Below are 18,681 nucleotides of genomic sequence, written 5' to 3' on the forward strand. Positions count from 1 at the left end.
CTCCACCTCTTCCTCCATTACAGTGATGGCTACATCAAAGCCGCCTCATGCATCCACGAGGAGCTCAAACAGTTCATTCACTTCACTGACACCTTCCACCCCCCCCCCCCCCCCTTCAGTTCACCTGGACCATCTCTAACGCCTCTCCCTCCTTCCTGGACCTCTCTGTCTCCATCTCCGGCAACAACCTAGAAGCCAATATCCATTTTAAGCCCACTGACTCCCAAAACTACCTGGAATACACCTCCTCCCACCCACCTTCCTGCAAAAATGCCATCCCCTCTTCCCAATTGCACCAGATCTGCTCCCAGGATGAGGAATTCCACACCCTGTACATCTCAGATGTCCTCATTTTTCAAGGACTGCAACCTCCCCCCACTCAGCGGTCGAGAACTCCCTCGACCGTGTCTCCCACATTTTGCGCAACTCATCCCTCACACCCCGTCCCCACCCTTATCTGCCTTCCGGATGGACTACTCTCTCCATGACTCTCTGGTCTGCTCCACACTCTCCTCCAGCCTCACCACACCTGGCACTTTTCCCTGCAACCGCAGAAAGTGCTCCATCTTCCCCTACCCCTCCCCCCTCATCTCAATCCCAGGCTGCACATCTGCTAATACGGTATACTGCATCCGCTGTTCCCATTGTGGCTCTGCTGCATCGGAGAAACCAAGCGGAGGCTTGGGGACAACTCTGCACATCACCCATGCTCGGTTCACACTAAACAACTCCCCCTCCCATTCTGCAAATGACATGTCCATCCTGGGCATCCTGCAGCGCCACAACAATGCCACCTGAAGGTTACAGGAATAGCAACTCATATTCTGCTTGGGAACCCTGTAGCCCAATGTTATCAATGTGGATTTCACAAGCTTCAAAATCTCCCCTTCCGCCACTGCATCCCCAAACCAGCCCAGCTTGTCCCCGCCTCCCTAACCTGTTCTTCCACTCACCCATCCCCTCCTCCCACCTCAAGCCGCACCCCCATCTCATACCTACAAACCTCATCCCGACTCCTTGACCAGTCCGTCCTTCCCGACTGACCTACCCCCTACCTACCTCCCCACCTACACTCACCTTTACTGGCTCCATCCCCATCTCTTTGACCTGACTGCCTCCTCTCCACCTATCTTCTCCTACACAGCAGCAGCTACGCACTGATGATGTCTTCTCGACTGGAGACGAAACGTTTGCAATTCATTTGCCAAACTCAGCGAACAAACCAACAGCCAACTATCTTCTCCTCTCTCCATCTTCAGTCCGCCTCCCCCTCTCTCCCTATTTATTCCAGAACCCTCTCCCCATCCCCCTTTTCTGATGAAGGGTCTCGGCCCGAAACACCAGCTTCTGTGCCCCTGAGATGCTGCTTGGCCTGCTGTGTTCATCCAGCTTCACACTTTGTTATCTTGGATTCTCCAGCATCTGCAGTTCACATTATCGCTGATGCAGACAGTGACAGGCTGAAGCACCTTCCCCTGTGCTGGGACATTCTCTGAGTGTGCGGTTCTGTACCAATTGTTGCTGCAATCTCACTGACCCGCTGCTTGTCGTGGAGCTGGTTCATGAGCCTTGTTGGTGACGTCAGCTCTGCCCTACCTCATTCGATTGGTACATTTCCGATGATCTACATTCACTGCGAAGAGAGATTTATAGAAAAGGTGCTGAAAAAGTGTTGGTGTAAACTGACTGTTTGGCCTGGTCAGGAAGCCCAGGAGTTTGGGAACAGTAAAAACTGACAGCAGTGATTTACAAGTCTTTGCACACAGTCAGGCTGATGGAAAATATGGAAGGTAACTGGGACTTAAGGTAGTCCAGCACTATAATGGCATTGCTTCTTGGCCTACTTGGTTGACATCAGTGTGTAATACTTATTCTCGTCAGTTTTAATATCTGGTATGTCCTTTATTTAAAGGCCCTATGTTAAACTGATTGTTGGAGTAAGGAGTAGGATCTTGCTCCATTTGCTGTGTTTCCAGGACTGGTTATAGTCTCTTTGACCCAATTCTAAAAACAGTCTCATCAAAACTTGAGGAAGTGTCTAGGCATGAGATGTCAGCCTTCCTGCCGTGTTCATCCAGCTCTACACCTTGTTATCTCGAATTCTCCAGCATCTGCTCAACAGGCCCTTCAGCCCCACAAGTCCACACTAAACCTCAGAGCATCCTAGCCAGACCTACAACCCACCTAATCTACCCCTCCCTAAACATTACAGGCAATTTAACATGGCCAATCAGCTAACCTGCACCTCTTTGGATTGTGGCAGCACCCTGACGAAACCCACACAGACACAGGGAGAATGTGCAAACTCCACACAGGCAGTCTGCGAGAATCGAACACAGGTCCTGGCGTTGTGAGGCAGCAGTGCTAACCACTGAGCCACCATGCCGCCAAAGTGCTTTCTCTCAGTACTCTCACCCAACTTTCTCCAAATATGCTTGTTCCAAGGTAACTGTTAATCTGTCCATTTTTGCATGTTCAACACTTGCTCTGATGTTAGTGCCTCATCCCTGGTAATGCCACACCTTCCCACCAACACCATCCCCAAATATCCACACATGGCATCAGAAGTAAAAGCAAATCGCCTGCCAACACTACCTCATTACAAATAGCATTTCAGAAAAAAAAGATGAAGCTATCGAAATATTCACTAGTGTTGACTTTGATGATGACTTGGGATGTATTGAACTAGAGATTTTGGAAACACTGTGAGCTAGGAAAGGATATGGCATATACAACACACGTTTTTCATTTGAGTGCAGAGCAACTAATCAAACAAGTGTGCATGTGTCTGCTTTATTTTTCTCATGCCAAGGCCTGAGCGCTTAATCAGATTACCAATTCACTGATGTGGGATACAACTGTGAATGACAGTCAGTGGCACATTATTCCGAAAGCCAATTCTCACACTAGCCAGACCGAGATATATTTGCAAATCTCGCAAAATGAGCCAGAGTTAAATAAAAATGCTAAATCAAGATGCAGAATTGCCTGTCCACAAAGTACATTCTTGCTCTAAGAACTCTACAAGCTTTTCAGCACCTGACACGAGTTATGCTGCAATATCTCTGCCCTTCCCTGACATTTTTGCACTTTGATGTTTCAACTAGAACTTAATGTCTCACAGTGCTCCTGTCTTGCCTGGTGTTTATCACAGGCATAAGACAGGCAGCTTAGCATTGTTATCACCAGCAGTCAGTCAAGGGCTGGTCAGCAGCTGTGGCAACAAACATGTGTTTCGACCAAATGGGCACGTCTCAAATTCTCAGGGAAACTGTTCTCAGTCAGGGCAAGGGAGATAGTATTCAGTCAGGATATCCTGACACAGCATGGCCAAGGAATCATTCGATATCAGCCCAGGGACTTCGACACTGTCAGTCAGCCATTTGGGACAATCGGGATCTGGGAATCTGTATCACTACAGTACAGAGAGGTGGCCACACTCACCACGAGTTACATTCCCAAAATGCTCCAGTAGATTTGTTGAGCCTGAATTATGAGCATCAATCCAAGCTGATGCTGTCCATTCCTGCCACTAGGGGTCAGTTTGATGCAATTCTCAAAGGTGTTCAGGAGATTGGGAGGTTCAAGTCCATCGCTCCCTGAAATAGCAACACAAGTAGATAAGATGGTGAAGAATTTCACTTTCATGGTACACTGCATCAGGATCTGGTCAGCTTTGATATCTGGCTCATAAGTGAGATGAGGTTTTTTTTTCAAACATGTCAGAGCATGTATTGTTCCTATGAGAACAACTGTGGTTCCATTCATGCATTTTTTTTTATTTCAACCATGAAACGGCCACAACTTGATTAGAAGTGAAAATGACCAAACAGTTTGAACTGTCGGTTGCTAAATAAATTAAGACAGAGGTAAATGTATTTGCAGGAGTTTTTTTTTGTTAAAAAAAAAAATCATTCATGGAATCTTGATATCACTGGATAAGAATGGAAGTTTTCTTCCCTAAAAGGACAGGTGAACAGATGGGTTTTTCTAACTGACAATAGATTCACAGTCATCATTAGATTCTTAATTCCAGATTTTAAAAAAACTCAAATTCCACCATCTGGAATGGTGTGATTCAAATCTCGGTCACCAGACCGTATCTCAGTCTCTGTGTGAGATGTTAATGTGATGACATCCCATTGATTTATCTACTTCTATAAATTAAAGTCTCTGTATAGGAATCAAATGCAGATAAAAGACTTCAATTTACAGAAGTAAGCTCTTATCTACCTACACATAGGTATGCAGACACTACCCTGAAGCTTCCTGCCCAGCCAGGAATTCAGTGTAAAGCTTTTGTAATTCCTTTTCTTCTCACACATTGGTATGCAGACACTGTCTTAAGCTTCCTGACTGAATTAAAATTAGAATCAAACTGTTGTTTCAAATAGGGTTAGGTGGGGAAAATTTGTAAGGGTGTGAAACCTCTAAAGCATGTAACTTCTGTCGCTGGCAAAGGGGCCAGGGCACTGACTTTGTTCTAGCCAGACACACTAGCAACTTGAAATCACAATCTGTCCTGGACAACAACTCAAAAATCGCCTCCTGCCATTCGCAGCTACTTCACTCGCAATCGATATATAAGCTGGTCTTTTATGTTCTTGATGTAATAATTGCTTGGTATCCTATTTTTGTCTGTTGTAGTAATTGTTTTATGCATCATGCCATTATAAATTGTGAAATCATTTTAAGTATCATGTCTTTTGTCAAGTATAATAAGCGGGCACTGTCTGCTGCTCGGGGAGAATTCCTTGCGAGACTCTGCACTCTGTGCCGGGTTGAGTACAGTAATTCTCCACAGCTTGTACTTGCTTGGTAATAAAAGGATGTGTGTTTTTCTAAACAGGTCAGTGTCTTGTGATTGCAGCAAGTCCGGAGGGTCTCCGAAAACAAACTTGACATGTGGAGTAATGGACAGCAGACTAAATAGAAAATATACACTAGATATCACACAATGTCTTGGTTTTTGTCTTCATCACGAGATCCGTCACTGCTATGGACACCTGGTAAAGATCTGAAGAGACTGCATTCCCCATGGATAGGTCACCAGGTCTCATTGCATTTTTGCAATCGGCTATCAGGGATATAGAATATGACTCATCCCAATCTTTTGTTTGGATTTAAAAACAAAACTTTCCTTTGATTGTTTCCAATAAAGGAATATCTATTAGTAGTTGAAACATGTCTGTGGAGAGCAATAGAATCCATAATTGTAGAAGGTGTGCAAACATATTGCCCAGGCACAACAAATAAAGGGCCATTAAGATCAACATAGAATCCCTACACTGTGGAAGATGGCCATTCAGTCCATTACCAACCCTCCAAACAGCATCTCACCCAAGTCTCACACCCTACCCTGCATTTGGCACACAAGACACTATGGGCAATTTAGCATTGCAAATTCGGTAGAATGACACATTTTTGGACTGTGGGAAGAAACTAGAGCACCTGGAGGAAACCCACGCAGGGAGGGTCTGGGTAGGACACTCTTTGTAAGTTCAGTGTGAACTCAATGGGCTAAATGGTCTGCCTCCAGACTGGAGGGATCCTATGATCTCCAGAAGCAAGCCCAAAAAGCATGGTTTGGATATAGCTAACAGCAGAATCAAAAACCAACTTCACAGTTACTCAGAAATTTGCTGCTCGTTAACCAGTCCCGATGAACCAGGAAATCCCTTTTCACATACTGTGCAGGCAGCTAGTCTTTAGTCAGTGAGAATGTGTCAATGTGTCGTGATAACGTGACTATTTCCAAACTCTACCTGACAGATACACAACTGATATTAACATTTTATCCACAATACCTGTACCTTTAATTGAGCAGGGATCAGTAACATCAGTACAAACAGCCCAAAACCATGGTTCACTTGATAGTGAGAGTGACAGCAAAATAATTCAACTGTGCTTCTTTGTGAACTCACTGGTGTGTTAACAGTTTGGATAACTGAGTGAATGCTTTCCCCAATCAGAGCTCATGAATGGGTTCTCCCCAGTGTGAACCTGCTGGAACACAAGCAGGTAGGATGACCAAGTGAATGCTTTCTCACATTTAGAGCAGGTGAATGGTTTCTCCCCAGTGTGAACGCTCTGTAGGTGAGGTGAGCAAGTGAATCCCTTCCCACACTGGGAGCAGATGAATGGTCACTCCCCAGAGTGAAGTCGCTGGTGGATCAGCAGGCAATTCGAGTCAGCAAAGCCTTTCCCTCACGCAGAACAGGCCAACGGTCTCTCTCCAGTGTGAATTTGCTCGTGCATCAGCGGTTGAGATGTCTGAGTGAATGCTTTCCCACATTTCAAGCATGTAAATGGTTTCTCTACAGTGCGAACTCACTGGTGTTTAAGCAGGCTGGAGGACTGAGTGAATCCCATTCCACAATCAGAGCAGGTGAATGGTTTCTCTCCAGTGTGACTCTGGTGGTCAGTTTCTAGCTGGGATGGATTAAAAAATTCGTTCCTGCAATCTGCACATTTCCAGTCTCTCCCCAGTGTCACTGCGCTGGTGTTCGGACATTTCAGATGAATCTTCACAGACTCTTTACAGATCATGTGCATTTCTCCCCAGTGTGAATGCTGCTTTTTCCTCCAATGTTCAAAATCCTGAGGTAACTGGTTTGTGATAAACAAAGTGACTGTCAGAGCTGGATGTGGACCTGTTTGAATTCTCCAATTGCAGACTAAGCTTTCAAACAGAAAGCAAGTGCAGCGAGTGAGGAACCAGAAGAACAACCACAGATTGTGAAATCGAGAAATCCTCTGGACATTTATGGAGCGACACTTGGGAAATATGCTGGATCATCATTAGAACAAATTCAAATAAATATCCTCCAGGTAAGGGATCCAGTCAGTATTTGCACAAAACTGCTGAAAGAGAGGTGGGAGAGCCAGGGAGGAAGGGCAGGCATTGTAACTCAGTCTTTCAGAGGGATCAAAAGGTTAAGAACAGTGCAGAAGTAAAATTGTGGAAATCTGAAATGAAAACAAAAAAAATGCTTAGTCAGAGTTGTACAGCATAAACCAATCCCTTTCATCCCAGTTTTCCATGCTGACCATATGTCCCAAATTAATCTAATCCCATTTGCAAGCAATTGACCCATATTCCTCTAAACCCTTCCTATTGACATACCCATCCAGATGCCTTTTAAATGTCATAATTGTACCAGCTTCCACCAGTTCCTCTGGCAGGTCATTCGACACAGGCACCACCCACTTTCCCTTAAAAAAGTTTCCCTCTCAGCTTAAACCAATGTGTTTAGTTCTAGTCTCCCCTACCCCAGGTAAACAACCTTGGCTACTCACTCCATGCCCACCATAATTTTATTAACCTCTAAGGTAACCTCTCAGCCTTCAATGCTCCAGGGAAAATAGCCCCAGCATATTCGGCCTCTCCCTGCAGCTCAAAACTTCCAACATCCTTGTAAATCTTTCCTGCACCCTGCTAAGTTTAACAGCAACATTCCTATAGCAGGGAGACCAGACCTGAACACAGTATTCCAAATGCAGCATAATCAATGTCTTGTTCAGCCTATAACATGACCTCCCAACTCCGACACTCAATGCACTGACCAATAAATGCAAGCATAGCAAATATCATCTTCACTACCTTCTGTACCTGCAATCCCCCTTCAGGGAACTGTGCACCTGCACCTCAAGGAGTCGCTGTTGCGTAACAGTCCCCAGGGCCTCATCAATAAGTGTTTAAGCCCTGCCCTGATTTTCATTAGCATCATGCAAAAGCACTCATTTATCCAAACTAAACTCATTTCTGTCACTCCTGGGCCCTTCGACCCATCTGATTCAGATCCGATTGTCCTTGGAGATAACCTTCTTTGCTGTTTACTACACCAACAATTTGTGTCATCTGCACATTTACTAACCATTCCTCCAATATGCATGCCACATGATTTGTATCAATGTTAAAAAGCAGTGAAACCAGCACAGATCCTTGCAGCACACTGCTGTTAATAGTCCTCCAGACTGAAAAAAAATACAACACACCCACCACGATCCTGTTTCCTACCTTCAAGCCAATTTTGTTTCAAATAGCTCACTCTCCCTGGATTCCACTTGATCTCATCTTGCTAACCTGTCCGTCATGTGGAGTTTTGGTGAATGCCTTGCTGAAGCCCATATAGACAATGTCCACTGCTTTGTCTTCTTCAATATTCTTTGTCACTTCCTCAAAAAACTCAATCAAGTTAGTTACTCAAGATTTCCCACTCACAAAGCCACGTTGACTATCCATAATCAGTCTTTGCTTCTCTAAACACGTGCAAACCCTGTCCCTCAGAATCCCCTCCAGCAATTTACCCACCACTGACATCAGGCTCAATGGTCGATGGTCCTCTGGCTTTTCCTTAAAGAATGGCACCAGATTAGCCACCCCACCTTCTGACACTTCACCAGTGTCTCAGTGATGCAGATATCTCAGCAACGGGCCGAGCAATTAGATTAGATTAGATTCCCTACAGTGTGGAAACAGGCCCTTCGGCCCAAGAAGTCACACTGTCCCTTGAAGCATCCCACCCAGGCCCATCCACCTATAACCCACACACCCCTAAACACTACAGGCAATTTAGCATGACCAATCCACTTAACCTGCACATCTTTGGACTGTGGGAGGAAACCGGAGAAAACCCACGCAGACACGGGGAGAATGTGCAAACTCCACACAGACAGTCGCCCGAGGCTGGAATCAAACCCGGGTCTCTCTTCCCCAGCTTCTCACAGTTTGTGGGTAACACCTGATCAGGTGCCAGGGACCTATTCACCTTTATGCATTTTAAGACGTCCAGCACCTAGACCTCTGTAATATGGACACTTCTCACAACTCATTATTTATGTCTCCAAGTTCTCTAGCTTCCATATCCTTCTCTGCAGTAAATACTAATGTGAAATACTCATTCACTATCTCAGCCTGCAGTTCCACACATAGACAGCCTTGTTGATCTTTAAAAGGGCCCTGTTTTCTCCCTCGTTGTTTTTTTGTCCCAAATGAAGTGTCAGAATCTCTTGGGATTACCCTTGACCCTATTTGCCAAAGATAGCTTGTCTCCTTGTTGCCATCCTCATTTCCCTCGAGTATACTCCAACTGCCCTTATACTTCGAGGGATTGACCCAGTTCCTGCTGTCAATACCTGACATGCGCTGCCTTCTTTTTCTTGACCACAGCCTCAATTTCTTCAGTCGTCCAGTAGCCCCTACATTTACCAGCCTTGCCCTTCACATGAGCAGGAACATACTATCTCTGGACTCTCCCTATTTTATTTTTGAAGGCCTTCCACTTTCCAAGCATTCCCTTACCTGCATTTTACCTCTCCCGATCATTGTTTGGAAGTTCTTGCCCAATAATGTCAAAGTTGGCCTTACTCCAATTTAGAAATGTATATTAAATATACAACTTTTATATTTAAACTGATCCCATCTCTCTGCATCTGGCACATATTCCTCTAAACCTTTCTTATATGTCCTAATTCAAATGCCTTTTAAACAATGCGACTGTACCCACATCCACCACCTCCTCTGAAAGTTCGTTTCACACATGAACCACACTGTAAAAGAAAAATTGTCCCTCATGTCGTTTTTAAATGTCTTTCTCCTCTCACCTTACATGTCCCCTTGTCTTAATCACCCAACCTAGGGGAAAAAAAACCCTTAATATTCACATAATCTGTGCCCCTCATGTTTTTTATGAACATCTGTAAGGTCACCCTGTAACCTCCTATGCTCCAGTGAGAAAAGTTCAAGCTTTGGCAGTCTATTTTGATAATCGAGCCCTCCATTCCTGGCAACATCCCAGCAAGTCTTTTCTGACCTGTCTCCAGTTTAATAATAATCATGTCCTTCCTGTAACAGGGCAACCAGAACTGCACACAATACCTCAAATGAAGCCTCACCAATGTCCTGTACAACCTCAACATAACATCCCAACTCCTACACTCAAAGGTCTGAGCAATGAAGGAAAGTATGCATAACAATTTACTAACAACCCTGTTGGCCTGTCTCCATAAACTTCGAAGAATTATGCAGTGAATCTCAGCATTTCTCTGTTCCATAACACGACCCTGGGTGCAACCATCAATTGTGTAATTCCTACCTTTGTTCATTTTACCCAAATACAATATTTCACATTTATTCAAATTGAGCTTCATCTTGTACTCCAAAACCCATTGACCAAACTGATTAACATGTCACCATCATCTGAGATAACCTTCACTAACCACTATACCAACAATTCTAGTATCATCTGCAAACTTACTCATCTTATCCCTTAAATTCTCATCCAAATTGTTCGTGTAAATGAGAAACAAAAGTGGGCCCGTACCGATTGCTGTGGAACACGCTGTTCACACAACTCCACTCTGACAAATCCTCCAGCACCACGTTCTCTCCTATAACTAAACCAATTTTGTTTCCAATTAGCAAGCTCTTCCTGAATCACATGTGATCTAACTTTACTGGAATTCTCGAACCCTGTCAAAGGCTTCACTCTCATTCCAGAGGTGCTGCAAATCTGACCCAATTCTCCCCCCATTTGTCCATGGCCCTCTTGATCAAGCCTTGAAAAGTTAAATCCCAAATCTTTGGGAATAACTACTGAATCTGCATCCAGCTGCCACACAGAATGTTCCAGATTCTGGGAACTTGCTGAGTCAAGTAACCTTCAAGTTTTCACCCTGCATTATTTGCCAATTATCTGAATGTTGTATTCTGCAGTTACCAAACATTGTCACAATGTTAATAATTTTTCTCTCTCTGCAAACTAATATCCTGGAAACAAACCTAGTACTAAACTAAATCATTGCTAATCAGCCCCAAGGAGAATCATCCGAGCTTCTGTTAGCTCTCTCCAAACCAGAAACCCATCATAATTATAGATAACGAAGTGTGGAGCTGAATGAACACAGCATTTGCTGCTTGGCCTGTGTTCATTCAGCTCCACACTTTGTTATCTCGGATCCTCCATCATCTGCCGTTCCCATTATCACCCATCAGAATTGTAATTTACTTATGGGATGTGGTCTTTGCTGCCCAGACTAATATTGATTGTCCATTTTTATTTGATTTGGAGAAAGTGGTAGTGAACCATTTTCTCTCACTACTGCACTCCATGTGCTCTAAGTGCACCACTGTGCCGCTTATTTGATAATCCACCCTGGAGCCTCACCACACTCCCTATCGCAGGAATCATATCTCAATCCTCACTACCCTCCCTATCATGAGAATGACCCTTGAGCCTGCACTATTGCAGGCTCCACCCTCGAGCCTTACCACCTTTCCTGTCACTGGGATCTCTCTCCAGCCTCACAACCTGCCTATTGTTGGAATCCCCCTCTAGCCTCAGATCTCTCACGGTCTCTGTAGATTCCTCTAGTCTCTCAAACCTCCTTATCTCTAATCTCCTCCAGCCTCAACACCCTCCTATCTATGTAAATTCCTTCAGCCCGTATAAACTTCCTTCGCTCTGTAATTGCCTTTACCCTCAAAACCTCCTTTTGTTTGAGGTCTCCTCCAGCCTCTTAATCCTCACCATTTCTGTAACCTCCTCCAACCTCACTTTTCCCGACATTTGTAATCTTCTCCAGTCTCAGAACCCTTCCTGTCTCTAATATTTTCCAGCCTCACAAATCTCAATATGTCCCTTCCTCTAATACAGTCCTAATGATGGTGCCCCATTTTTATTCCTCCACTTGATGGCAGCACTTGCAATTTCCTGGGCTTCAAGCTCCAGAATTTCTTGGTAAACCGCTTCATCTCTATACCTCACTCGTCTCCCAAAAACATTAACCAATTAGGAGTCATCTATTCTAACATCTCCTTTCCTGAGAGGGAAAAAAAATATTGCTTGAACTATTGTTTGGCATCTTCTCTGTGAAGTGTCTCTGAAGTCGACAGTAGAGAAAAGGGCTCTGTGGCCCATCCAGCCTGTGCCAGTTAAAAACCACCACGTAACTATTCTAATCTAATTTTCCAGCACTTGGCCCATAGACTTGTCTGCATTGGCATCACAAGTGTGTATCTAAATATGCCTTAAACGCTATGAGGATCTCTGTGCCTACCACCCTCAGAGACAGTGAGGTTCAGTGCCATTGTCATAGCATGATGACATCACAGACAGGAGCAGAGACGAGCTGAGTCTGTGCAAACCAAAGATCCCCCACACACTGTGAAGGACGGGAGGGTCCCTGATAGGGGGCGGAGGAGATTTAACAGAATGGTTTGTAGGAAGAGGGTTTTTAGTTGCACGGTTAGGGCCTTTTTTTTTACATTATTCTTTCATGTGACTTGGGAGTTGCTGGTACATATTGAGAATATCCATCTATTATAGATGGACTCTGCTTCTCAACCTCTCCCCTCGCCTGGGGTGTGGTAATCTTCAGGTTAAACCAGCCCTATGGTCAGGTAGGACAATGGTGACTTTACCTTTGGCACAGTGATGCCACTTTCCTTCGGTGGTGGAGAGGGGAATGTTGAATGTGGTAGGTGGGACACCACTCTGACAGAGCGCTTCATCTGGAGGATGTTCACTTTTTCTAATAGTGTTGCGGTTGTACTCATGCAGGGAAGTGGAAAATGCTCCAACACAATCCAGACGAGTGCCTTACAGACAGCAAACAGTCATTGAGGAATCAGGTGTTTGGGGAAACTGAGATTGCTCTCCTTGTAACAAAGTATTTTGAGGGGACCGTTGATAGAGGTGTTTACAAAAGAAACACTTTAGCATGATAAAAGGTACACTCATGACTGATCATAAAAATATTACAGGACAGGTATTGAAAATTTTAGGGACGATCTATTGAGAGAATGGGGTGATTTAAGAGAAAAAAAATTAGACGGCAAATGAGAAATGAGCAGAAACACAATACTCACACACAATGCAAATATCCAGATGTTGATGAATTGAGTAATTCTGTCAGAGATTTATGTTACAATAATTGAGTTTCCCATCTGAAAGTCCACTTGTAATATCCTGTAACACAAATTCATAAAATCCATCACTGTCAGTCCGGGTAGAAATTCACAACATCCCCAGATCGTGGCCGAAGATAACTGTGCATTGTCCCTATTACACATTATCCCTTGTGGGGGTCAGTCATCGTTTCAGAGGGAAATCTATTTGGGTTTCTAGGAATTTCCACCTTGGTACTTCATGTCACTGACCAGAACTGCAGGTCTTTGACACATGGCAAAGAATGGCCAAGATTTAGTGACAGGAAAGAGAGAATAGAGATGGAGTGGGATTTTCCAATGACAGTGAAGTCAAGTATTGGTTTTAAACAGAATGGATGAGATGGACATAACCAGAAAAGAGGAGCAGACAGAACAAGGACAATATCTGAACTGGCATGGGGGAAGAGGCAAGGAGGAGGAGAAATAAGAGGCACTTAGAATGTTTGTGGTTTAGCAGGAATAGGGCAAAGGATTAAGACGCGCTCTGATAAGGCTTCACACAAGACTGGAGAAAGATGCAAGTTTGGGACTAAAACAAGGAGCAACGTGCAAGGCAATTTGGTTTGGTGGGCTCGTGGAAGAGAGGGAAGCAGCAGAGGCATCCGATTTGGATTGTCTCAATCTGAGTGACATGGAGTTTCTATGTGTCTCCCTCACTTGTTGTTGGAGGGGAGGATGGAGGAGACAGGATGATGGACAATGGTTTGCAAAAAAAAACAATGCCTGTGTTAGAGATATTCAAAACTGAATGAACAAACTTGATGAATTAACTTTTATCCAGAATACTAAAATGTACAACAGAAGTCTGGGTTTGAATCCTATCTCAGCAGATGGTGGAATTTGAATTCAATAAAAAAAACTGGAATTAAGAATCAACTGGTTGCCATGGAACCATTGCTAATGGCAGAAAAAGAAAAAGAAAACCTGACGTCCTTCAGGGAAAGAAATTTGCTAAACTCAGCAAGCCACTCAGTTACAAATCACTGCAAAGTCTCAACAAAGGAATGAAGCTGGGTGGACCACTTGGCATCTGCCAAGGCACGAGGAAAGACAACTGCAGAATCAGCCCTATCGACTCCACAAACTCCTCCTTACTAATATCGGGGGCGAGTGGCAAAATTTGGAGAGATGGCTCAAAGACTAGGCAAGGAACAGTGTCATATGCTTAGAATCTACCTTATAGACAAGTGACACACACCACCATCACTGTCCTTAGTGAAGGCCTGTCCCAGGAGCAGGACAGACATGGCAGCACAGTGCTATTCTGATCGCAGTAATTGACCTGGGAGTACGACATTGACTCTGACGCCTGGAAGACTCATGGCTCCTGCTGAATGCCATGGACCATCCTCCCTCAGTTGATAAACTGGCAACAGTATTATCGCCAGATTATGAATCCAGAGACCCAGACACCATTGCGGGGACCTGGGTTCGAATCCTGCCATGGCAAATGGTGGAATTTGAATTAAATAATGGTCTGGAATTAATAGTCGAACGATGACCACAAAACCATTGCTGATTATTTGGGTTCGCTTATGTGCTTTCGGGAAGGAAATCTGCCATCCTTACCTGATCTGCATGACAGGTAACTGCAAACCCACAGCAATGTGGTTGACTCTTAACTGCCTTAAGGGAAATTCGGGATGGGCAATATATGCTGGTCAGCCAGCGACTTCCACATCCCAAGAGAGAATTTTAATAAAAAACTCCATGTTGAACAGCAATTGGTGTAAGCACAGAGTGCAAATGGCAATAAGTGTACTCAATGCCCACCATCAGGAGTAGTTCACAGCAGGATTACCAATCAGGCTGGTCGGGTCCTAAAGGGAAAAAAAAACACTACTTGGCTGGGACTGAAGCAGGTGCTGCCACAACCAACAGAAGGGAAAAATATAGCAGATCTCACTGTCACGAATTTCCCAGCTGCAGATGCATCTGTCCGTGACAGGATTGATAACAGCGACAACCGCACAGTCCTGTGGAGACAAAGAATCATCTTAAACTTGACAATACCCTCCACTGTGTTGAGTGGCACTAACATCGGCTAAATGGGGCAGACTTGGAACAGATATAGGAACTCAAAACCAAACATCTATGAAGCTTTGTGGGGCATCAACAGCAGCAGAACTTTCCAGCACAATCTGTAACCTCAGGGGCCAGCATATTTCGCACTCAACCATTACCATTGATCCAGGGGAACCACACTGATTGAACGGATAGTATAGGAGGGCATGCCAAGAGCAGCATCAGGCATACCTAAAAATAAGGTGCCAACCTGGTTAAACTTCCCAACAGGACTATCTGCATGCCAAATAGCATAAGCAGCAAGAGTGAGAGCTGAGCCATCCCATAGCCAGTAGATCAGATCTAAGCTCTGTAGTTCTGCCACACCCAGTCGCGAATGGTGATGGGCAATTAAACTGGAGGAAGCATGCCAAAAAAATCCCCATCCTTCCTGACAGAGGAGCCCAACCTATCCATGCACAAGACAAGACTGCTGCATTTGCAGGAATATTCAGCTAGAAGTGCCAATTGGATGATAAATCTCAGCCTTCTCCAGAGGTCCCCAAGATCACAGATGTGAGTTTTCATCCAATTTGATTCATTTCAAATGATATAAATAAACGGAGGAATAGTGCAGCAAAGATTATGGGCCCTGGCAACAGTACCGATGACTTGTGCTGTACAGCTTGCTACCTGCCAAGCCAAACTGTTTCAGTCCTGCTACAGCACTGGCATCTACTGACAATTTGGAAAACTGCCCAGGTCTATTCAGCACAAAAATACAGAGCAAATCCAACCCGACCAATTTTGCCTCAAGCAATCTACTCTCTATCATCGGAGAAGTGATAGAAGGTGTTGACAACAGCGGTATTAAGCAGCACTTACTCAGCAGTAACCTGCTCAGTGACAGCCAGTTTGGGTCACGCCAGGCACTCAGTTCCTGATCTTATTACAGACTTCATCCACAAATTCACAAACAGCTGAATTCCTGAAGTGAGGTGAAGGCAACAGCAGAGCCCTGCACAAAAACCATTTCGTTCCACTTCAGTGACAATGACACCTTAGTTTCAGCTCATCTGCTGAACCTCTCATCTATTTCTGCGTTACCTCCAGACTTACCTATGCAAACTCACTCCCAGTTGACCTCCTGCATTCAACACCCCTGAAATCTCAAGAATACCTAAAATTCTGCTGCACACATGTTCACTTGTACCAAGACCTGTTCACCATCACTGCTGTGCTCCCTGACCCACAAAGGCTCCTATTTATAAGCAACAATTTAAAATTCTCACCCGTGATTTAATTCCTGGCTGTGATTATCCCTGTCTTCCTGCACCACACAACCTTCGAGACTCTGTTGGAGTCTGAAAGTAAATGAATTGTCAATGTGTTTAATCATTGCTTCACTACTGGAGGCTGTTTCTACAGTTTCCAGGCAACTTGGTCTGGAATTCCTATGATAAACCACTCAGGTTTGTTCTCCTTCTTTAAGATAATCATGAAAACCTGTGAATTTGGTAATGTTTCTGGTCACCTAACCGAATAGGCCTTACACCAAAAGTTTCTTGATAATATTTTTGTGAAATTATAAACAAGATAAAAATACATATAGTTTGTTGATTTGGACATACTGAAGAGCTGATGGTGTATCGCCAGATGAATGATCTGTAACTTCTCAAATGACCACAATTGTGGGAGCACCTTCATCATACGAACTGCAGCAGCACAGGAAAGTTAAACATGACCTTCTCCACAGGTAACAGGGCTTTGGCAACGATCGCTGGTATCTGTGGAAGGAGAAACAGAGTAAATGTTGCGGAAGTGCAAAAATGAACGACAGAATTAAAAAGCTGTAGAATTTGGTGGTCTGAAATGGAAGAAAAATGCACTCTCTTTCTGGGAAAATATTGCGTGACTTTGAAAGATGCCATTCAAAAATTAATCTGGTAAGAGAGCAGCACACAGTTAGGGGGTGGACAGCAGTGGAATATTCAGTTACAATAGGTATAAGAAAATAACAATAAAATACGAAACAGATCAAATATATCCATCATTAGAGACTGAAGAGATTAGACACCGACAAAGATGTGACCAGGAAGCACAGAACTAAGTTAGCAGTGCGAGCTGCTATGATCCCACACTCTGGGAAAGAAATCCAGAAGAAACAATCATTTCTCTTGGTTTGAATTTGCTCTGCGTAATTTCATTTCATTTCATTTCTGAAGGGTCCAGACTTAAAACTCAGGCAGTGCCGATACAGTCATCCATGAACTGGAGGAAGAGGTGGGATTCGGGGCTAGAGTAGGTATGGAAGAGAAATTGTTCCACATAACCGACAGAGGCAGGCATAGCTTGGGCCCATGCAGGTACTCATGGCCACTCCCTTTGTCTGTAGGAGTTGGGAGGAGTTGAAAGAGAAGTTGATGAGGGTGAGGACGAGTTCAGTTAGTCACACAAGGGGGTCAGTGGAGGGGAACCGGTCAGACCTGCAGGACAAGAAAAAGCATCGGGCTTTTAGGCCGTGTGCATGGGGAATGCAGGTGCTAATGTGGTATACTGCCTCTGTTGTACCTGTTGTGGCCTCCTCTACATCAGCGAAACCAAGCGGAGGCTTGGGGACTGCTTTGCAGAATATCTACACTCAGTTTGCAATAAACAACTGCACCTTGCAGTACCATTCCACCGGCAACGTGTCCATCATGGGCCTCCTACAACACAATAACGATGCCACGCAACGGTTGCAGGATCAGCAACTCATATTCTGCTTTGGAACCTGGCGGCCCAATGCTATCAATGTGGATTTCACAAGCTTCAAAACCTCCCCTGGCCCAAGCGCAGTCCAACACCAGCCCAGCTCATTCCCCACCTCACCAACCCGTTCTTCCTCTCACCTATCCCCTCCTCTCATATCAAGCCACACCCCCATTTCCAACCTGCTAACCTCATCCCACTCCCTTGACTTGTTCAGCCTCCCTTGACTGACCTATCCGCTCCCTGCCTACACTCACCTTTACCTGCTCCATCCCCACCTCTTTAACTTGTCTGTCTCCTCTCCACCTGCTTCCCCGTCTCTCCCTATTTATTTCAGTATCCCCTTCCCCGCCCCCATTTCTGAAGGGTGTGGGCCCGAAAACGCCAGCTTTCCTGCTCCTCTGATGCTGCCTGTCCTGCTGTGTTCCTCCAGCCCCACACCTTGTTTTGTCACTTTCAGCCAGAGAGAAATGCGCATGCGCCCAACTTCACCTCCGCCCTCAAAGTTTCAACGCTGCCGCGCATGCGCCCCACGGATCATTGCCCCCAATAAAGATGGTGGCGGTCACACGGGCCTATCACTATCTGAGGCGTTGATTTATTTTCTGCAAATGTGAGCCTGGGAGTTTCAAATGTGGGTTTTCCGACGTGCACTCCCAAGCCCATAAGAATATCACGTCCCTCCCGCTTTCTGCTGTTTTGCCTTCTTCACCGGGTCCTGCTCTTACCTCAATTGCACAAACCTTAGTCTCAGCGAAGGGGCCAGTCACAAAATGTCAGCTTTCCTGCTCCTCTGATACTTCTTGGCCTGTTATATTCACCCAGCTCTACATCTCAGTATCTCGGAGTCTCCGGCATCTGCAGTTCCTACTTTTCTCAGCGAACCTGCACTGCTCTTGTGGATGATCACGTGGTTTGTACTGATCCAGCCCCCTCTTCATTCCGATTGGTTAGAAGGGCAGAGACGTCCGCCC

General features: G+C 44.9%; 1 long non-coding RNA gene and 1 pseudogene across 1 annotated transcript; one reads left to right on the top strand and one right to left on the bottom strand.

Moving 5' to 3' along the window:
• Window positions 1–1,827: 1,827 nt before the first annotated feature.
• LOC132207855 (U2 spliceosomal RNA) lies at window positions 1,828–2,030 on the top strand (annotated as a pseudogene).
• Window positions 2,031–4,770: 2,740 nt separating this feature from the next.
• On the bottom strand, window positions 4,771–18,634 carry LOC132207849 (uncharacterized). The gene is made up of 4 exons (XR_009443909.1): window positions 18,436–18,634; window positions 16,588–16,743; window positions 12,872–12,971; window positions 4,771–6,969 (listed from the first exon to the last, which is right to left on the bottom strand). It is a non-coding gene; the product is annotated as an uncharacterized LOC132207849 (long non-coding RNA).
• Between the last annotated feature and the right edge of the window lie 47 nt (window positions 18,635–18,681).

The sequence above is a fragment of the Stegostoma tigrinum genome, unplaced genomic scaffold (genome assembly GCF_030684315.1).
Source record: "Stegostoma tigrinum isolate sSteTig4 unplaced genomic scaffold, sSteTig4.hap1 scaffold_179, whole genome shotgun sequence".
Lineage (NCBI taxonomy): Eukaryota > Metazoa > Chordata > Chondrichthyes > Orectolobiformes > Stegostomatidae > Stegostoma > Stegostoma tigrinum.